The sequence below is a fragment of the Balaenoptera musculus genome, chromosome 13, assembly GCF_009873245.2.
Source record: "Balaenoptera musculus isolate JJ_BM4_2016_0621 chromosome 13, mBalMus1.pri.v3, whole genome shotgun sequence".
NCBI classification, from domain to species: domain Eukaryota; kingdom Metazoa; phylum Chordata; class Mammalia; order Artiodactyla; family Balaenopteridae; genus Balaenoptera; species Balaenoptera musculus.
Window position 1 is genome coordinate 45,467,977 of NC_045797.1, and position 23,368 is coordinate 45,491,344.

Consider the following 23,368-nt stretch of genomic DNA (forward strand, 5'->3'; position numbering starts at 1 on the left):
TTTTGCGTAATACCAATTAACATCCTGGGTGATGATGTTTCTTGTAACATGCTTTTGAAAGTGCTATAGTAAAGTGCAAGCCTTAGGGCTAGCAGGGAGGAGATTATTTTAAATTGTACTGATTCTGGCAAAATTATTTTCATCCTATCAAGACGTAGAGAAGCCTACAAAATGCCTTGTACTCAGTACTGCACAGAAGGCAATATTTTACAGGAGGCATTTTTGCCAAATGAACATTAGGGAAGCAGTGCATCTCAGGGTTTCTGCAGTGGTACTGAATCAGTGCAGAAGCAAATAGAACAAGAATTGGTTTGAGTTGCAGACTGTGGTACTGACTGAACTCTGAGCTGCTGCATAAGTAGAATCTGAGGCTTCTCTGTGGCCACTCAGCAAGTATTTACTAATTACCTACTAGTCTCTGACCCTATGCCAAGCTCTGAGGATGCAACTCTGAAAAAAGCTCAGCCTCTGCTCTCAAGGACTAGTGAGGAAGACCTGGGAGGATGCAGGCAAGGCCACTGCACTGCGAGGCACCCTGTGACCAGGGAAGCACACAGTGGGTCAGGGAACCACGGAGGAGAAGCACCCAGTCAAGCTTTGTTGAGACAGCAAAGTTTGTCAGAAGGACATGGCAGGCAAGTAGAGGTGTGAAGGATGGTGGCGGGAGGGGGTGTGCTGGGAAGAGTGTTGTGGACAGAGGCAATGGCCTGTGCAAAGCCTGGGAGGAGAGCCAGTATGGTATGTTTAGAGAAATTAAGAGTAAACCAGAGGGGCTAAAACGTTGTGTTTGAAGTGCCGGAGTGACTGGAGAGAGGGGGGCGCTATGATCCCAAGGGGCCCTGACTACCATGCTGATGAGTGTCTTTTATCTCTGTGATTAGCACAAGTGACTGGTCCAAAGAGGTGAGCAGCCTCTGGGTATATCCTGGCATGTGGGCAGCTGAGGGACGGGAGGAACTGGATCAGTGGATGACTTAGGACCAGACAATAAGAGAAAGTTCTGGGTAACAGTATCTTCTATGGATTTCACTGACATTCTAGTGAGGAGAAATGAGCAATTAGGCCAGAAGCCCCCCCAGAGTCATGCATGGCATTGGATGATGGGTGGTTTATATCAGTGCATACCTCTTTATTTGGCCATATTATTTGTTAGCAGACTGTATGTTATTTATTACAGAGTTTGCATTAATGTGTTCTCAGCGAATCTTGTTTATCTCCTCATTTATTCTACAAGTATTTATTGAGCGTCTGGCAGTGCCAGGTGCTAAGGATATAATACGTGACAAAACAATTACAGTCTGCCCTACAGTCTAGAGTGGGTGACTGACATTACTCAAGGCATCATACTAATAAACATAAAATCACAACTGTGATAGGTGCCGTGAAGGAGAAGCACATGGCATTGTGAGATCAGGGTCTTCAGCATCAGGAAAGGCTTACTTGGCAAGGTGGGCTTTAGGCTGGCAGCTGAAGAATGAACACGAGTTAACTAGGTGCATAGCAGGGGAGAGCAAACAGCACTGATAGCAGGTGGGAGCTTGGTGCATTTAAGGAGCCGAAGGGAGCCAGTGTGGCTGGAGCCCAGGGAGCAAGGGGCAGTGGTGGTGCAGTAGAGACTGGGAGTTATAATATTCCAGTCTCTGCAGAGCCTCACAGTTGTGGTAAGGAATTTGCTTTTGTTCCAAGAGCAATGCACAAGCTCTGAACAGTTTTAAATAAGAGGTTACATCATCTGATTTGTGTTTTGTTTCTTTGCATGCCAAGTATCTTCTGTATTCTTTTATTATCATCAGAGTCTTTGCATCAAGATACATAGCAGGTTTCTTTTGAAAGCTTAGTATTAAATATTAAATATCTTTCCCCATTTTAATTTACATTACTCTGCCAAGAAAAAAAAAATTAAAACAAGTTATTTGAAGCCTGGACACACTTCCATGATTAGCCGGGCTATGTAAAAGTTGGTGACTTTGTTCTTCCTGCTGTGTGAGCTGGTCCAGGCCCTAGAAAGATAGGACCAGATTATAAGTGTTTTTGAAAAGTATGCTACAAAAATGGATGGCCTGTTATAAGCCAGGTTACAAAATAAGGATGCGGATAAGGGAGGGACATTTCCTTCCAGAAGCAGAATTTCTGAAGAGTCCCAGTCCATCATTTTTTCCCAGAATGGGTGGAAGAGGGGTAAAATCGCAACATGAAATTCAAAGTACTGTCTCTGTGAAGGGATAGTAGTTGCCTTGCTAAGAGGGGATGGGTGAGGAGGGGGGAGGCTAAGTTTGACCATTCCCACCTTTCTTTTTTATTTATTTATTTATTTATTTATTTATTTATTTATTTATTTATTTATTTATGGCTGTGTTGGGTCTTCGTTTCTGTGCAAGGGCTTTCTCTAGTTGCGGCAAGTGGGGGTCACTCTTCATCGCGGTGCGCGGGCCTCTCACTGTCGCGGCCTCTCTTGTGGTGGAGTACAGGCTCCAGACGCGCAGGCTCAGTAGTTGTGGCTCATGGGCCTAGTTGCTCCGCGGCATGTGGGATCTTCCCAGACCAGGGCTCGAACCCGTGTCCCCTGCATTAGCAGGCAGACTCTCAACCACTGTGCCACCAGGGAAGCCCAATTCCCACCTTTCTTAGCTGGGGAATGGAGGAGTTTATCGTCCAGTGAGTGTGAAATGCGCTGAAGCTTGGCTGGTCCTGAATTCTCTAAGAGGTTTCTTCTCCGATTTGTGTTTTGATAAGGTTATGCAGGTTGCGTCGTGGAGGGAGAAGAGTGGATGAGGGTATGCAGATCTGGCTACGGTGGGAATCCAGGCTAAAGATGGTGGTGCCTTGGACTAGGGTGGTGGTCACAGAGGTGGAGAAATCAAAGAATTCAGGAGCCATTTAGAAGGTAAGATTTATGGATATGGTGATGCATTGTGTGCAGCAGGGAGAGAGAATAGGTCTCCTAGACTCTGTGCAACCAGGGTAGAGAATACTGGATCAGATTTTAGGGGAAGGATCATACAGTCAGTGTTGGTTACATGGATATGAAGCCGAGAGAAGGGTTCTTGTCAGATCTAATTTGGGAACATTAACGTTTGGAGAGTGATTGATGCTGTGGTGTATGTGAGGAGAGTTCGGGAAAGACTGAAGACAGGAGGAACTGAGCTGAGGAAAGACTTGAGGTGCTCCGGCCATCAGAGGAGCCTGAGAAGGACCAGCCAGAGAAGTAGGAGAAAAATCAGAAACATGAGGTTTGAAAGACAAGGGAAGAGATTATTCTGAGAGGAAAGATGTGGTCATCAGTGTTGATTTGCCATGGCAACACTAATTATAATGAGGAATGACAATGAAAATTGGATTTAGTAACATGGTGATTGCTGGTCTTAGTGAGAATTGTTTTGTTAGAGAGGAGGGGCAGGTGCCTGAATGGAACATCTTTTATAAAGTCAGTTGTAAGGACTCCTTCATGGTTCTGGGTATTTTTGCTGTAAGCATCGTTGCCGTAGACATTTTGCCACAAGCATTTTCACCACATAATTTACTGGCTGTAAGGCAATTTTGCTGTGAAAGGTAAAATAACTGGCTGACAGTTTGGTTTGACAGTGTGGTTTCAGCTGGTTGAAATGCGTTAGCATTTCTTCCAGTTAGAGACATTACTGACGGCTTTATCAAGCTGACAGAGAGTTGAACCCACATTTCCCATAGAACTTTGGAACATCTACCAACGGACATGGACAATACACCAAGAACAAATAATAGGGTAAAAGCTTTCACAACATGACACGAAGCTCAGTTACCAATATGTATCCTAGTATTTGGAAGCTGAGACCTCTCTTAATGAAGAAAGAGAAGTGTGATGCTGAATGAGGAGATGAATCAACAAGCAAAAAAAAAAAAAAAGCACAATACTATGAATAAAAGATTTTGAAGATGTGCTTAGGTACAACCCACAAAATACAATGTCATTTGCACAGCATTGCCATGAATCTACGCATATTTTAAGTATATTCAAATATTTTATGTTTTGCAACAAATTCTTTTTATTTCTGTTATTTCTCATGTTTCATTATGTCATTTTCGATGTCCCTCTTTTATTTTTCATTATTTTATCTTTTATGGCAAAATTGCCTTATAGCTAATTAGTTATGTGGCGAAAAAGTTTGCTGCAAAAATGCTTGCAGCAAAGACTTTTATGGCAAAGAAACTTATGGCGAAATACTGGACACATCCTTCATGTACTGAGATGCAGAGGCAAGTAAAGTGGATGGATTCCGTAGATGTGGGTATTCCTAGGCCTGATGCTTTGAGTGCAAGACTAGATAAACAGTATTCCTTATACAATGGTATGGAAATAAGCCCTTTTCTGTGGACCACATGCTACACACACACACACACACACACACACACACAAACACACACACACACTCTGAATATGCTGTATTTAAGTACCCTGAGGTACATGACTACCTTATGTCTAGCTCACCTTAAACTAAAGGGTATTCAGTAAACACTTTTTATGTTAGTATGTTTAAAAGTCTTTTAAAAATACATTAAAAATGCTGAAAGTGCTTCATCGAATTTTTTTTTGTGTTGGAATGAAGCAGAAGATTTATAAGACGTTATGTTGTTAAAAAACCAAAATTCTCTACTTTCATAGCCATCCCATAGAGAACCTGAAAAAAAAAATAGAAATGCCCCAATTTTTTTCCCAGAAGGCTATAGCTGATTAGTTTTGGTAGATATTGAATGCCTTCAAACTTTCTGCTAAGGTCAAACTCCTTGAATGTAATTTATCCTTTGTTTATCCTCTTGGGCAATGAGAATAAGAATTTGTCTCCAACTTATATTACCCCACTTTATTGAACCACTCTGCAAAAACTGAAGTGTGATTTACGGTAATGTTTCATAACAGCCAGTATTAATAAAATGGGTAAAGGTTTTGCAGGCTCTAAATTTTGGAGAAAAAGAGAGTATTATGGATTGCAATTTACAAAAGAACTGGGTTAAATTCAGTTCTCAGACACAAGGCCTATCTGTCTGCTTATATTTCTACTGGTTGTGTAAAAAAAAGCATTAAGTACTTCATGCTTATTTAAAGGCCATTTTATAAAATTAGATGCCAAGAGGAGGCAGGAGATCCTTCAATAGATCGCACAGTTTGCAGCTTTGTCTGTAGACGACAGCATTAAAAGTGTGGTCAGTATGTACCTTACCTTACCGCGAGACCTAAATTTTGAATCGATGGAAACCTCATTTGAAAAATAAAGAATTATATTTAACATTAAAAAAAAAAAGACCATTTTAATCTTATGTGACCATTGATAGTTTGCTTTGTAGAATGCCATATACTTTCAGAAGAAGCATCTATATTGTCTCATTCTCTAGGGCAGTAGTTCTCCCGATGTGGTCCTGGGACCAGCAGCAGCAGTATCAACTGGGAACTGTTAGGATGTCAATTCTGTGGCCCCACCCAGACCTACAGAATCAGAAACTCAGGGGGTGGGGCCCAGCAATTCATGTTTCAACAAGCCCTACAGGTGGTACTGATTCACGTATAAGTTTGAGAGCCACTGCTCTTGGGGAAGCAATATCTCGGTATGTGTGTATGTGTGTATATGTCGATGCTGAAACATTACAACCCCAAAATAAACATCAAAAACTGTCTCGAAGGGAGAAGCAAAATCAGAATATTTTACCCGCTCTATAAATGTACGCCCTGACTCCTCGTGGTTATAGTGGCCTGGGTTCTCCCTGAAGCCCTGGCCTGAACCGTCCCTTGGATTGGTCATTCAAGGATCCTAAGAACAGTATTGTTGATGACTCAGTCTTTGTTACACTCACCAGGGAGCACAGAGATCATTTCTTTTCAGGTTCCATCTAAAGAACACTTACCCCAAGCCAGGCACTGTGCAAAGTACTTTACATTCAATATCTTTTTAAGCCTCAGGACAACCCTATGTGTAGGTATTTTAATCTCTACATTGCAGATTAGGACACTGAAGCTCAGAGAGGCTTACAGATATACTTCAGCTCACTCAGATAGTCAGCAGCAGACACATGATTTAAACCTATGTGTTTAGCTATTATATCCCGCCTATGGTAGATGGTCACCATCAGCAAAAGGGCTTTCCTGTTAGCTATTCCTGTGAACTTATGCCTTGGAGGCCAGGGCTCCAGGTTTCTTTTCCCAACTGTGGTTGGCTTGAAGCTTTTGATTTGATAATTCTATATGGTAAGGTAAAGGAGGCATTAGCAGGATACCCAAAGATGTTTTTGAGAATTGTTAAGAACCAAGAAGAGCTGAACATGAACACAAGGACCATGTTATCTGAAACTGGAGGAAAGGGGATCCTTGTTATATAGTGGCAGAAAGCTCAGCAGAATTGTATCTTGCAATTATGTGGAAAGTAGAATTTGGAAATGATGAAATGGTGCGTTTAGCTGAGGAGTTTTCCACCAGAGTGCTGAACATGTAGCCTGGTTTCTTTTTGTTGCTTATAGTAAAATGTGAAAGGAAGAAGATAAATTGAGGGAAGAGATTTTTAAACCAAAAGGAACCAGGACTTGGTGATTTGGGAAATTCTCAGCCTATCTGGATTGCAAGAGATGCTAAATTAAGAGACCAGTAGATAGAAAATTGTGTTTTCAAGAAAAAAACCGAGACTGTGGCTGGACAAATTTTGCTAATACCTCAGAAAGATCAAAAGGTCAGTATTCAGTCACACAAGAGGTTCTTTGAAGAGATTAAGTATCTTCAGAGAACGATTGGGACTGTATTATTTTCCTGGGATCACCAATTATACTTGTAAACCAGGGATGAGAAATTTGGGTGTTTTCTAGGTTCTTCTCTTAGTTCAGTACCCTCCTCCATTGCTATACTGAAGCACATTCTCTTTAATCAGCGGTGCCTTTTTTGGGATGGAACGGGTTGGTGTCTGTTAGATGGTGATTCTCTTTTGTTGCTGTGGGACCCTTAATTTCCACAAGGTACCAGAAGGGTGCCTCCTGATCTGTACACTCTCAACCCCTTTCCTATTGATTTGCCAGATGCCAGTTTTCCCAACTGAGACCTGTTTTTAGTATGTTTCCACTTGGGGTGGATTTTCTCCTTCCGGGGTTTATTTTGTCCAGTACCCACCACTCTTAGACCCTCTCTCCCTTCCCTCCCCTCCCCACTGTGCCCCTCCCCTCTCCTCCCTTCTCTCTTATATTCTCTGCCCTGACTCTCCACTCTGGATTTGGACATTTATTTCTTTATTTACAAGCAATTTGAAGTTCGTAATATTTTTTGACTCCTATATTGTTGGTGTGGATCATGAGCAGTTGTATTTGCTCTCCTTGTTAATGTGTATATTTTTGTAGGAGACGGAGAGATTCACATTTAGGTGAATTATCTTATGGCAGGGATTTTCAACCTTGGTATCCTTGACATTTTGGGAGAGATCATTTTTTATTCTTGGGGACTGCCGTGTGCATTCTAGGAGGCAATGACAGGTTGGAATCTAATGGAGTAATCACAGTTCAGACATACAAAATGGAGTGTTGGGGGGGCATTGAGGATCTGGTCTTAGACACATCCCTGCACCAATGAGAACTTGAACTTTCTGTGAACTGTACTAAAGTCAAGGACACTACCAGCTGTTTTTAAAATAGCATCTGCTAGCTGCAACCCTGTAGTCTGAAGGTTGTTCCCTCTTGTAACTATGCAACTATTTCAGACCCCAACCAATCCTTACTTAACTAGCACCCTTACTTCTTGCCGGCTCCAATTATAATTCTCGATAAACATCTCATGTAACTAACTGTAACCTTGAGGTTTTTGCCTTTATAAGCACTCTCTATTTTGTAGTCCAGTGGAACACAGTTCAAGTGCTTCTTGAATCTGTGTTTCCCAGACGGCAGTCCTAACAAACCCCAAGTAAACACCTCTTTACTTCAATCAGGTCTTCATTTCTGAAATTTTGGTTAACAGACGTTTAGCAGCACCCCTGGCCTCTACTCACTAGATGACAGTAGCAGCCATCTCCCCAGTGTGACAACCCAAGGTGCCTCTGGACATTGTTACACTTCCCCTAAGAGGCAAAATCACCCCCACTTGATCACCACTGTCTTGTAGGGACTCTTTATCTCTTTTTGCTATACTTCTATACTTTATCGGAGATTTTCTCAACTTTGTTTTTCATTTCTGTTATCATGATTTAATATTTGTTGTTGCTCTCAGAGTGTTCCTTTCTAAAAAAATTAAAATGACATCTGTATTTTTTCCATGAATGCAATATCTTTTCTCTTTTAAAAGCATTATTTATAGTTGTTTATTATTTTTTAATATTTTATATAAAAATTTATTTTTATTTATTTATTTAATTTTATTGAAGTATAATTGATTTACAATGTGGTATTAATTTCTTCTGTACAGCAAAGTGACTCAGTGATACATATATATATCCTTTTTCATATTCTTTTCCATTATGGTTTGTCGCAGGATATTGAATATACTTTTCTGTGCTATACAGTAGGACTTTGTTGTTTATCCATTCTATATCTAATAGTTTGAGTTATTTATTGTTTTGATTGTTGCTTTTACTAGCTTTGTTTCCTCTAAGTTCTCTTGTCCTATTTGTTTATTTTATTCTTTGTCATCCTGTTAGGTGAGTTGTTCTAATGTCTGATCACATTTGGGTAATAATTCATACCTAAGAATAAGGCACTACAACACTGATTAGAACCCGTTTGTGTGTGCATGGGGCATATTTGGTGGTCTTCATGTAGGATAATTGGATAGTGATCCAATTTCATTGGAGAATCCCTAATGTCAGTATCTATGGGTCTTTTCTCTTGACCTGATTAGTTTTGCCAGAGAGGATGTGGTCAATTTTCTGCTTGCCAGTTTGGATGGGGCTCAAGGGAAGGGGCCAGGACTGGAGGGTTGGGTGGTGAGGGGTTATGGTTTCACCTTTCAATGTGTAGATTTTCCTTTCACGTCCCTGGCTTTTCAGTAAAGCAATTCCCAAGCTTCGCCAGGTTCCTCTGACACCAGATCCTTCATTGTTTAATTCCTTCTGAAGGTAAACATGCACTCTTCTACTGCAATATAGAAGGAGATCTGGGGCTTGGTTACCTCGGATTTTGAACGGATTCTCCTATTTTCAGTCCTATTCCCTACCGTTTTCTTAGAGATACCTGATGCCAGCAGTTCTCGAGCACTGCATACTTCTGTTTGCTATTGTCTATTCCCAAAGGGCACCTAGCTTTTAGCTTTCTGTGGTCTTCTTGGCCAATTGCCTCTCATCTGTTTTTCAGCTCTTAAAACTTTTTTTTTTTTTTAATGGGAAAGAGTTGAGATAAATGCAAATATACAGCAGCCTTTTGTGCAAATAAGTGAATATATTTATTCCATTGTGTTCAACTGGAACCCCAACATCTTTATTATAGGATATTGGTTCACAAAATGTCCTTGGACCAGCAGCATCAACATCTCCTTGAAATTTGTTACAAATGCAATCTCTTGAGCTTCATCCCAGACCTCAGGAAACAGAAAACCTGGGAGCGGGGCCCAGCAATTTGTTATTACAGCCTTCCAGGTGATTCTGATGCACTAAAGTTTGAGAATCACATCATCGAAGACAATTAGAACTTTCTAAAAATCAAGACATCTGTCTAAACAATCTATTACAAGATCTAATGTTCTTTCCTTTTTTTTTTTTCTTTCCATTTCAGGCAAACAATTCAGTTTTTCAGTTGTTTGGTTCCTATGAGCTCATTTCTAAGATAACTGAGAATTGAAAGGGCATTTTAATTTGAAATATATTTGACTTTGCACATTTGCTATTTTTGTAATGTCTTTTATTTTATAAACAAATATTTCAGTAGTCCCTAAAAGGCTGTTTATATTTTTAGAATCATTGTTTATTTCTCTGTTTTTCCTTTATACCTTATTTAACTACATTGCCCTCTATAACCCCTTAAATTGAATTCAAATGCATTTCAAGTATTTGTTTCAACGTTTTTTGAGTACTTTTCATTTTTGTAGTTATACATTGTAGAACGCTATATATTCTAGAACTCTAATTAAAATTCCTTGTTTACCCCCATTTCCTCTCAACTCATTTTCCAAATGTCAATGTCTTCAGCTTTTCTTGCCTCAATTTTAAGTGACCTAACAAGAGTAAATATTGAGATGACTTTTTTCCTTTCCAACCTGGAATATTTGTTACTATTTTCAGAGTTACAGAAAACAGGATGCGCTAGAGAGCCTTTTCTCTTACTCATACTTAACGTTTGCCTGTCTTTGTTCTCACTGTCAACAGCTTGAGCCAAGGAGCACAAACATATCCAGATCTCAGGAATCTACAACCTGTGGTGTGATCTTAGTGATGATGGTGGTCATATCAGTGCCCCCTGATGCCACAGCTGGCTTCAAACGCAGGAAAGGAAGCACCAGGGAAATGCTTCTCAGAATAAACTATCTTAGTGATTACATTTGTATAAACCTATTTGCAGTTTTTCCAAAAATACAGTAACTGACCTTAACAATTCTGTGAGTCAGGTAGGGTCAGTTGTGTCTTTATCTGATTTACAGATGAGGAAACAAGCTAATTAGGTAACTGGGACAAGGTTTTTATCTTAGTTTACTAGGGCTGCCATAACAAAATACCACAGACTGGGTGGCTTTAACAACAGGAATTTATTTTCTTGTAGTTCTGGAGGCTAGAAGTCCAGGACCAAGGTGTTGGCAGATTTGGTTTCTTCTGAGACTTCTCTTCTTGGTTTGCAGATGCCCATCGTCTTGCTGTGTCTTAGCGATCTTTTCTCTCTGTGCACGTATCCCTGGTGTGTCTTTCTCTGTGTGTCCAAATTCCCTCTTATAAGGCCATCATTCACACTGGCTTAGGGCCCACCTAATGGCCTCATTTAACTTAATCACTTCTCTAAGGCCCTGTCTTCAAATACAGTCAGATTCTGAGGTTCTGGGGGTTAGAGCTTCAACATATAAATTTTGGGAAACACAATTCAGATCATAACAGAGCTAGTAATCAGTGGTTCTTCTGAGCGCAAGTCCCGCTCATTCTAGTTAACCATGATAGAGGAGAAAGCACAAGATGAAGACAGAGACAGATGAGGGAAGTAGAAAAATTAAAGAAACAGTCCACATTAGGACAAATGCCAGTCAAGATGGCTTCAGGCCACTCTCCAATGAAACTTTCTCTTGTCTCAGTTTTTCTAAATTTTTTTAGATTTCTAATTTATTTCCTTTTTTTTTTAAAAAAAAAAATCTTGTTCTTACCTAGGAGATATTTGTGCTTCCTTTTTCAGCTCTACTGAAAAGCTTTTAATACTGTTCTCTGGCTCAGCCTGAGCTTTTATAAGTATAGACCCAAAGTGACTCTTTCAAACTCAAGCAAATCCTCATCTAACTATTTTTAGGATGTCTGTTTCCTAAAAGCGACATAGAATTTTAGAAGTCTGTGATGATTATGGCTTTCAGGTGCTGGAAAGTCTTGAGTTCCACATAGAGGAACACTCATCCCCCTGAAGTACTCCCTGTCCTCCTGTTGGACTGCTAAAAGTTTCAGGGTTTGTGAATTAACATAGTACCAGATTCTCTCTCACTGCAAATTCCCAGCCAGTTTTCTTCCTAAATATTTTAGGATTTTAATAAAATAAGATTTTTCTCTGACTGGAGACAGTGAGAAATTACCCTTCTTTTCCCCAAAGTACATAATAGAATTTAAGAATGACTGAGATTCACTAAGCCTTTGCACAAATACACTTCTGAGTCAAACTTTGCAGAAAGGACATTTTTTTAGACTGTGTGTTTTACTTAAGAAGCACAGAGGTGCCAAGAGAGTAAGGTTTTAGTCTTTGCGACTATGAACATTTTCAGAAATTTTGTCTCCTTAGATCTCTTTCCCTTTTCTTAAACTATGCACAGGAGTCATTTGAGGATCAAATTTAATGCGTGATACAATACAGCCCAGGTTTTAAATTAGAATTTCTGAAATTGTGAACCTGGTCACATCAGAATCCCTTGGGGCTTACATGAAAGTCACTTGGTGCATTTGTTAAAAATGCATATATTGGGGGCCACCCTAGACTTCCTGATTCAGATTCTGGGATCTGCATTTAACAAGCGCCCGGTAACTCTTCCACACCCAAGTGTTAAGAAGTACTGCTTTGAATGAGAGCCTGTTAAAATGAATCTTTTTTCTGCTTTTTTTCTTATTCTAAATGAAAATCTGCTTTTAATATTGACACATGGATGTAGTAGAATCAATCCAGTCTTTTGTGTATCTAAAGTGTACACCCTGCACCTGTGATTTATGTCTGCTAGATATTTGGTAAGTGCAACCCAAGGAATGGAGTGCTTTAGTTTATCAGAGGACACAGACACATGTGAATGAGTCCTTCTGCCCTTCAGGCTTTATCCCATCTTGGTCTTTTTCTTTTGGGAACCAGTTTTCTTTGGTAACCCCTCCGTGCATAAATAAAGTAACAGGCTAATGGCTCTTGCAAAGTTTGTGGATACTTCTGGGGACCCCTCATGATGGGTAACTTCCTACTCGAGGATCTGCTGATTTAATAACTGTAGTGGAAACATGTTCTGCTTCCACTTGTTCTGTGACTTCTTGAACCCCACAATCCACAGCGACATGTACTGGCAATTATATTAGCGGGTAATTCAGCTATACCTTCTAAGATATAGGCTGTGCCTACTTACAAAAGACTAATGACTTGTATTCCTGAGATTTCACTGTTTTTGTAATTTCTACTCGTACAAGGAAGAGCTGAAGTCTTCTTCTCTTCCCTACCCCACAAGTGTGTAAATGGTCTCAGAAGCTTCTGTATTTCAGGGATTCTAGAGGCAAATGGTAAGGCAGCTCTTGGGGAAGATTTGGTTTAGGAGCCCTGTTTTAACTGATCATTCATTGGACTGATCATTGAAAGAACAGTGAAAGGTGAATCCAAGGTCTGAGCCTGGATGACTGGGTCATCCTGTGGGTGGGTGATCCTATGAGGGTAGGTGGATTTTATGGAGGAAACATCCAGAAGGAGATATACAACAGGATGTTCAGAGAGGGGGACACTGCCTTAGATGTTTGGTAAAGTTAGGCCTTCAAAGATGGGAAAGGTTTGTTAACAGCTGCTGAAAGGAAGGGAACAGGAAGTCAATACAATGACTAAAGAATTGTCAGCCCTATAGTGGGTTTCACTAGTTTTAGATACCTTGGTTTTGGAGTGCAATAAACAGAACAATTATAGAACTACCTCTTGCTATACTCCAGGACCAGAACATGTGAAATATGATTCTCAAGACTTTTGCCTCTTGGTTGTTCCTCTAACTGAAGCTATTGATTCTAGTCATAGAGGTTCTAGGTTTTCAATCTGTTATAAATTCCAACAGCTGGTGAAATAGCTATAAATAGGGTATGAAAAGGTCTTGGACACATTTAATTGATACTGAAAATTACTACTCATTACTACTCTAAATTTTTATAGTAAATCACTACTTGAACACAAATGTGATGAAACAATGAAAGAAAATAAAAGAAAAAACAAAATTAAAAAAAAGACTAAATCTTAGCATTTCCCAGGTCACTCAAAGACGCAAATAATTTTAGTTTGGCCCCTTCCACAGTGAGATAGCAGCAAAGAATACGTAGTTTATTTCTTTTCTTTCTAAGACAAAAAGATGTTGATCAATTGACAGGTCTTTATTATCTAGAAATATCTGATTACTTTGAATTAATACACAGGATTCAGTTCTATGTCATCTAGATCAGTCCTATGCAATAAAATATAACGTTAGCCACGTGTGCACTTTAAAAGTTTTTAGTAGCCTTATTTAAAAAGTAAAAAGAAATAGGTAAGATTAATATTAGTTATCTATTTTATTTATTTAACCTAACATAGCCTAAACATTATCATTTCAACATGTAATCAATATAAGACAATCACTGAAGTATTTTGCATTTTTTTCATACTAAATCTTTGAAATCAGGCATGTATTTTTATAGCTGCAGCACATTCTAATTTGGACTTTCCACATTTGAAGTACTCAAGAGCCACACATGGCTATTGGCTCTTATTTTGGACATCTCAGATCTAGAAGAGCCATGTATTTCATACTGAAGTAAAATATTACTATGTGTTTGCAAGACTGCTTGCTACAGTTTGGTAATATACTTTGGGATTTTCCCATGTCTCTTTGAAGTTTGCCTAATTAGAAGCATCTAAGCTACAGTGTTTTACCTTGAGGGTTTTTAAGGATCAAGTCTAAAACCATTTTCTAAAATGGATTTCCTTTGTGGAAGACAGGAAAATCACAAGTGTTTGAACAAATGAGTTTGTTTTTCTTTTTGTTTGACTTTAGAGACAGTAAATTTTGAATTTTAAGCTAACATTTGCATGGTACTTTTTTCCTTGTGAAACAGAAAAACACTAGTAATCTTTGAAGACTTGGGGAATTACAGCTAAAATTACAGCTCCATGTTGGATATGTTTATGTGATTATAACACTTGCTTTGGTGTATTGGGCGGGAGTAAAGCCTCCCAGGGATATTCTACATCCCTATTCAACATGGAAGTAGTTGGGTGATTTCCTTGCTCTCAGGAATGAGTAGTATCAGGAAAATCCAGTGGACTGTTGGGGCTATTTGGACACAAACAAGGGACAAACAAATTTTGTGTTTGGGTGGCACTCTGAGTCACAGTCAGATAGGGCTTTCAGTAGTTGCCTTCACAACTAGATGGTATTTATTATTTATTTAACAGATAATTAAATAATGCTTACCAAGCACCAAAGGCTGTCCAAGTACTTAATAAATATTAACTCACTTAATCCACATGACAACCCTTGACGTAGGTACTATTATTATCCCCAGTTTACAGATGAGAAAATCGAGGCACAGAAGGCTTAAGTGCCTCGCCGCGGTCTCATAGCTAGTAAGTAGCAGAGCTGGGATTTAAACCCAGACTTCTGGCTCTACATTCACACCCTTCCCTCCTCTGCTCCTATCAGCTGCTCCAGCCGGTAGTCACTGAGGGCTTCTCTCCAGACCTCTTGGCAGATGTATATGCCCCACTCTCCTGAAATCCTGGGAAAGAGGTCACTGAGATTATATTTTCACCATCCCCTCAGCATAAGATATTGAAGCAGAATTTTAAGCTATCAAAAATAGAATTGCCACATTTAAAAACTTATGTGAGTTTCATACCTGCCACACAAATACAATTTGTCAACATCAGTAACTGGCCTCTGGAGTCGGTTTTGTTTGTATGCAGACTCTTCAGTTCTCGGGAACTCTGAAGAAAAGTGGGTTACCATAGTGCCACAAGATGGGACTGAGGATCTTTGGGGCTCAGGGCAGAGAGGAAGCTCCTCTTCTATCACCTCCAGTGTTGCCTAAACGTGAGTGGCAGTTCTCCTTAGCTTTTCCTGTCAAAGGGTAAACAGACAAGTCAGGCAGTGTATGAATGGGAAGCTCCTTCTATTGAATATATTTTTGGAAGAGCTAAGATTGTGTGTAGTTCAGTATGAGTACAAGTGTTGTATATGGGCTAGCCCAAGAGGGCAAGGGTAAAAGGCTTAGAAACTTCTGCAACAATGTCAAAAGATGTAGAAACTTAAAAAAGTTTTCCTTTGTGTAACTTAAAATGGAAGTCACGCCAAATCACCCCAGTATTATTTTTAACTGTGGACACTGAGCTCAGTGGCTTCTGTAGCTGCCTAATTGAGAACATGATTATTCATTTATCTCCCATTTTGTATAAGGAGCTGTTTGCCCTCATGTTGAATTATTTCACACAAAGTTCCAAATGCAATGGAGTTTTCACAGTTGTTGGGGAGGGCTGCCAGGCGCCTTGACCCAGATGCCCTGTACTGTAGTATTTTTCTCTGAAATCTTTCTTAGAATACAGCCTTATTGATAGTTTTATGTTTGTTACAGAAAAAGGTGAAAGGACTGTATTGATGGGAACAGTTGTTTTTAGACACATAAGGAATAATTTATCTCTGGGGAGGACTGTGAGACCAGGGGTGGCTAAGTTTGAGGTTGCATAGACCAAGAAGGGCACTAACATAAATAGACTTGATTAAAGTGACTAATGTATTAAGCAACTGCACATTCCAGGACCTATCCTAAGTTATTTACACTTATGTTACTAAAACTTCACAAAACTCTATCAGTTAGGTACTATTATCACTGCCTTTTCAAAACCAGGAAATTGATGCTCAGAGAAGTTAAGTAGCTTGCTTAAGGTCACACAGCACATAATGTCAGAGCTGAGATTTGAACCCTGGTTTGTCTAACTTCATTCTTCTCACTATTACATTACACTGATAGAACATGGAATAACTTCAATGTAGGAGACAAGAATGTGTGTGTATTGGGAGAGAGAGTTGGTCTAGACAGGGTTTGGCAAGCTTTTTCAGTGAAAGACCAGATAGTAAATATTTTAGGCTTTGTGGGTCACATATGGTCTCTATTACATAATCGTCTTTGTTTTTCTTCATAATCCTTTAAAAATGTAAAATCCATCATTTTAGCATTTGGTCTGTACGAAACCAGGTGACACGCTGGATTTGGCTTGTGGGCTGTAATTTGCTGATCCTTGTTCTAAAAACTTCTTAGATTGATGTACTCTAATAATGAGTATAATTTTTGAAAGGAGATTTGAAAACCAGAAATTCCTATATTTATCTATGGCATCTTCTAACTTCAAGTTCTTTGTTAGTAGGGCAATAGTGCTGCATTCTTAGAAAGTTGAAATATTTCACTAAACTTGATAAAGTATAAATAATTCATATGATTACAGGCATATCTTCATATATTTAATTTATATATGCATATATATAAACATGTATGTATATATACAAATTGATATATATGAAATGATTTCCTAATCTAGTACTCAGTCTATTTTCCTATAGATTATACATTGGGAAAAACCAAAGTAGCTATGGAATAAAAATTTGATGTATATTATTGAGTTTCAGGGTGGGAAGCCCTAGGAAATTACATCCTTATTTCCTCTTTCAGGTTTTAACTGATCAACATAAAAGAGTCTGATGAAGATCAAAATGTTGGCTTTGTTACTGATAGGGCTATGTGGAAGAACATAGTTTTTAGGTGTGGGTTTCTAATCATTGAACTTGGAAATTAGAGAGAATTATCCACCTAGTCTTAGGCTGCACTGGATAACTGCAGCCCTCCCCACACGGGGCAGAGTCTTTCCTGTTATGTACCGTATGCCTCTGGGAGGGTGGACCAAGGCAGTGTCTTTGCAGGGAGGCAGATCTGGAAGGCAGGAGGGATGAGTTCTGCACATCCAGAGTCCCCCTGCCCTAAACTTGACCACCACCCCAAGAGAGTCAGAAGCAAGAGGCGTAGCCTAAGATTTCCAGTTAAGGTACCGGTTTTATTATCCAAAGTGGAGACCCCGAATGGAGGAACTGATGCTCCAGTGTGAAAGGTACATGGATAGCTATTTTACCACCATTTTATAGAAAACTAGATGAAAACCATAGATGTCATTTCAGCTTTCTCTTAGCCTGAAAAGGAAAATCTGCTTTAGCCCTTTGTGTGTTTTGTGCTGGTCAGTGACATTAATGTTAACCTAATGATTTATTGTGCTGCTGAAGCGCTGGAAGTGATCTGGGCTGTGTCATTTACTCTGGCGGCAGCCTGTCACCCGGGGGCAGGGATGCCTGCCCCCCAGCCCAGCACACCTGAGGGGCCCAATGATGCAGCCACAGTCATTGTTTTCAGTGTGTTCAATTCTGGTCTAGCTGGTGGGGACAGAGGGTGGTTTGAGTTAGCTTAAATCAAAGCGTCAGTAGCAGAAAAGGGATAAATTGCCCTGGTAGTCTCTCTTCCTAACGCCAACCATCGCATGACACACAGAAACCACTGATTTTTCTCCCTTACCATCCCCAGCTCCTTGCATTTACTGTATAATTGGAATATGGGGCTACAGGAGGGGTGGAGCCATCTTCTCAAGGTCATGTAGTTCTCTTCATTCCTCCCTCCCCCTCTACACATCCAAGAATCTCAATTAACTTCAAGTAGACAAAAGCTACAACGGGGCTTCCCTGGTGGCGCAGTGGTTGAGAGTCTGCCTGCCAATCCAGGGGACACGGGTTCGAGCCCTGGTCTGGGAAGATCCCACATGCCGCGGAGCAACTAGGCCCGTGAGCCACAACTGCTGAGCCTGCGCGTCTGGAGTCTGTGCTCCGCAACAAGAGAGGCCGCGACAGGGAGAGGCCCACGCACCGCGATGAAGAGTGGCCCCCGCTCGCTGCAGCTGGAGAAAGCCCTCGCACAGAAACGAAGACCCAACACAGCCAAAAATAAATAATAATAAATTAATTAATTAAAAAAAAAAGGGGGATAAGTTTAAAAAAAAAAAAAAGCTACAACGGAGGTTTCAGCCTCTTGGATGCCAGGCTGCCCTGAGATTCTTGGATGTGTAGATTTAAATGTTTTTCATCAAATTTTGCCTGGAAACTTAATCCCATGTACTATTTTGGTCTGATTTGTGAGTTTATTTAAATAGCATTTAAAAGGCATAAAGTTGCATTTATTTTACATTTAATGGTAAGTTGCATTTGTTAACCCGTATTTTTGTTTTTGTTTGTTTGTTTTTTAAAGAATAGGAAACAGCAGTGTAGGGAACTGGGCAGGACTGGGGGCCCCATTATGGTTAATAGGTACCGACCAAACATCCTCACACCGGAAAGTAGTATCAGTGCTTCCTCAGGAGGGGACATATGCTGCCTTCCTGTCAATTTCCTATTAGCCCTGTGTCTATTTTCAGCCTACAAAAATGTAATATTTTTGGTTTTTCTTTGAAAATGTGGTCAACAAGGAGACCATTTATTTTGAATGGCAGGAAGGCTGTGTATGAGGCCAGAGAGCCAGAGATGAGTTTGTCATTTATTAATTCACAAGAAATGGTGGTGAATAGCAGCTGAGCATCGGCAGGAATAAGGGCACTTTGAGTTTGGGGTCATCTTAGGTAATACATGGCAGAGACAGAGAACTGATAATAAATCCCACCTCTGTCATAGGAATATAGTATAGGAGCTTTAGGGAGGTTTGAAGTTAGTTTTTGCTCAAGGGGTGTGATTTCAGAAATTCACTTTTGCCTATTTGGTTATGAATCACAGTAATTATACTTGAAATCATTGCTGGCTAAAGTGTCCCTGCCTGGTCCCCTGAGAGTGGCTCCTCCTGTTCTTTGCTCTCCTTCCACATCTTTGAAGAATTATTCACCCTATGACAGTTCCCATATTAGTAACAAGGTAGCCTCAGATTTTTGCTTCTTTCCTCTTTTCTCTGATATACCATTGGAATTGATTTACCTTAATTTACACCTTCACATTTCACCCCAGATATAAATGCCTCAAGACTGATCATGCCCCTTTCAGCGGATTTTTAACCTTTCTTTGGTTAATATATTTATGACAAGGGTCAGAGACACTTCATTCAAAAGCAGCTGGGGGTCTGATGATTCTGGGAGTGAAAGATTCTTTCTTGCTGTTTAATTTAAGAAAGTTGAAGACAAGTCAGCGGTAAAAGTGAGGCTGGAGAACAGAGCAATCTGAGGTTTGGCAGCATTACTTGGTTGCTCAGCAGGGCTGAAATGATTTAGTAGAGCATAGATGATGTAAAGTAATAAATAGGCAGGGTCTGAAAGATCAATTGATGGGTTACACACATCAGACATGCAGCCCTCCTCCTGGAAATGGGTCTCCTCTCCTCTCCATCCTAATAGAGAGGGTGAGATGTCATCCAGCTGTCACATTGAAATATGCCTCTTGGTAACAACTCTAGAATGGTAGGATACTTAAATGCTTTGTGTGAGAACCTCTTACTCTTTTCTCCTTAGTACAGTGATTGGGAATGGAGGGTGAGTTATAAGCAATAAAAAAGATGAAGAAATGACAACTTCCCCATCACATGTACCGTTCATGCAGACTCACAAGATGGTGCAACTGTTTTTTTTTTTTTTTTTTTTTTTTGGCTTTTTAAAGTTAATTTTTTTTTTTTTTAATCAGTTATACATATACAATATGTTCCCATATCTCTTCCCTCTTGCATCTCCCTCCCTCCCACCCTCCCCATCCCACCCCTCTAGGTGGTCACAAAGCACCGAGCTGATCTCCCTGTGCTATGCGGCTGCTTCCCACTAGCTATCTATTTTACATTTGGTAGTGTATATATGTCCATGACACTCTCTCACCCTGTCACATCTCACCCCACCCCCTCCCCATATCCTCAAGTCCATTCTCTAGTAGGTCTGTGTCTTTATTCCCGTCTTGCCACTAGGTTCTTCATGGCTTTTTTTTTTCCTTAGATTCCGTATATATGTGTTAGCATACTGTATTTGTTTTTCTCTTTCTGACTTACTTCACTCTGTATGACAGACTCTAACTCCATCCACCTCATTACAAATACCTCCATTTCATTTCTTTTTATGGCTGAGTAATATTCCATTGTATATATGTGCCACATCTTCTTTATCCATTCATCTGTCGATGGACATTTAGGTTGCTTCCATGTCCTGGCTATTGTAAATAGAGCTGCAATGAACATTTTGGTACATGACTCTTTTTGAACTCTGGTTTTCTCAGGGTATATGCCCAGTAGTGGGATTGCTGGATCGTATGGTAGTTCTATTTGTAGTTTTTTAAGGAACCTCCATACTGTTCTCCATAGTGGCTGTATCAATTTACATTCCCACCAACAGTGCAAGAGAGTTCCCTTTCCTCCACACCCTCTCCAGCATTTATTGTTTCTAGATTTTTTGATGATGGCCATTCTGACCGGTGTGAGATGATATCTCATTGTAGTTTTGATTTGCATTTCTCTAATGATTAAGGATGTTGAGCATTCTTTCATGTGTCTGTAGGCCATCTGTATATCTTCTTTGGAGAAATGTCTATTTAGGTCTTCTGCCCATTTTTGGATTGGGTTGTTGGTTTTTTTGTTATTGAGCTGCATGAGCTGCTTGTAAATCTTGGAGATTAATCCTTTGTCAGTTGCTTCATTTGCAAATATTTTCTCCCATTCTGATGGTTGTCTTTTGGTCTTGTTTATGGTTTCCTTTGCTGTGCAAAAGCTTTTAAGTTTCATTAGGTCCCATTTGTTTATTTGTGTTCTTATTTCCATTTCTCTGGGAGCTGGGTCAAAAAGAATCTTGCTGTGATGTATGTCATAGAGTGTTCTGCCTATGTTTTCCTCTAAGAGTTTGATAGTGTCTGGTCTTACACTTAGGTCTTTAATCCATTTTGAGTTTATTTTTGTGCATGGTGTCAGGGAGTGTTCTAATTTCATACTTTTACATGTATCTGTCCAATTTTCCCAGCACCACTTATTGAAGAGGCTGTCTTTTCTCCACTGTATATGCTTGCCTCCTTTATCAAAGATAAGGTGACCATATGTGCATGGGTTTATCTCTGGGCTTTCTATCCTGTTCCATTGATCTATATTTCTGTTTTTGTGCCAGTACCAAACTGTCTTGATTACTGTAGCTTTGTAATATAGTCTGAAGTCAGGGAGCCTGATTCCCCCAGCTCCATTTTTCGTTCTCAAGATTGCTTTGGCTATTCGGGGTCTTTTGTGTTTCCATACAAATTGTGAAATTTTTTGTTCTAGTTCTGTGAAAAATGCCAGTGGTAGTTTGATAGGGATTGCATTGAATCTGTAGATTGCTTTGGGTAGTAGAGTCATTTTCACAATGTTGATTCTTCCAATCCAGGAACATGGTATATCTTTCCATCTATTTGTATCCTCTTTAATTTCTTTCATCAGTGTCTTATAATTTTCTGCATACAGGTCTTTTGTCTCCTTAGGTAGGTTTATTCCTAGATATTTTATTCTTTTTGTTGCAATGGTAAACGGGAGTGTTTTCTTAATTTCACTTTCAGATTTTTCGTCATTAGTGTATAGAAATGCAAGAGATTTCTGTGCATTAATTTTGTATCCTGCTACTTTACCAAATTCATTGATTAGCTCTAGGAGTTTTCTGGTAGCTTCTTTAGGATTCTCTATGTATAGTATCATGTCATCTGCAAACAGTGACAGCTTTACTTCTTCTTTTCCGATTTGGATTCCTTTTATTTCTTTTTCTTCTCTGATTGCTGTGGCTAACACTTCCAAAACTATGTTGAATAATAGTGGTGAGAGTGGGCAACCTTGTCTTGTTCCTGATCTTAGTGGAAATGATTTCAGTTTTTCACCATTGAGGACAATGTTGGCTGTGGGTTTGTCATATATGGCCTTTATTATGTTGAGGAAAGTTCCCTCTATGCCTACTTTCTGCAGGGCTTTTATCATAAATGGGTGTTGAATTTTGTCGAAAGCTTTCTCTGCATCTATTGAGATGATCATATGGTTTTTCTCCTTCAATTTGTTAATATGGTGTATCACATTGATTGATTTACGTATATTGAAGAATCCTTGCATTCCTGGGATAAACCCCACTTGATCATGGTGTATGATCCTTTTAATGTGCTGTTGGATTCTGTTTGCGAGTATTTTGTTGAGGATTTTTGCATCTATGTTCATCAGTGATATTGGCCTGTAGTTTTCTTTCTTTGTGACATCTTTGTCTGGTTTTGGTATCAGGGTGATGGTGGCCTCGTAGAATGAGTTTGGGAGTGTTCCTCCCTCTGCAATATTTTGGAAGAGTTTGAGAAGGATAGGTGTTAGCTCTTCTCTAAATGTTTGATAGAATTCACCTGTGAAGCCATCTGGTCCTGGGCTTTTGTTTGTTGGAAGGTTTTTAATCACAGTTTCAATTTCAGTGCTTGTGATTGGTCTGTTCATATTTTCTATTTCTTCCTGGTTCAGTCTCGGCAGTTTGTGCATTTCTAAGAATCTGTCCATTTCTTCCAGGTTGTCCATTTTATTGGCGTAGAGTTGCTTGTAGTAATCTCTCATGATCTTTTGTATTTCTGCAGTGTCAGTGGTTACTTCTCCTTTTTCATTTCTAATTCTATTGATTTGAGTCTTCTCCCTTTTTCTCTTGATGAGTCTGGCTAATGGTTTATCAATTTGGTTTATCTTCTCGAAGAACCAGCTTTTAGTTTTATTGATTTTTGCTATTGTTTCCTTCATTTCTTTTTCATTTATTCCTGATCTGATCTTTATGATTTCTTTCCTTCTGCTAGCTTTGGGGTTTTTTTGTTCTTCTTTCTCTAATTGCTTTAGGTGCAAGGTTAGGTTGTTTATTCGAGATGTTTCCTGTTTCTTGAGGTAGGCTTGTATTGCTATAAACTTCCCTCTTAGCACTGCTTTTGCTGCGTCCCATAGGTTTTGGGTCGTCGTATCTCCATTGTCATTTGTTTCTAGGTATTTTTTGATTTCCCCTTTGATTTCTTCAG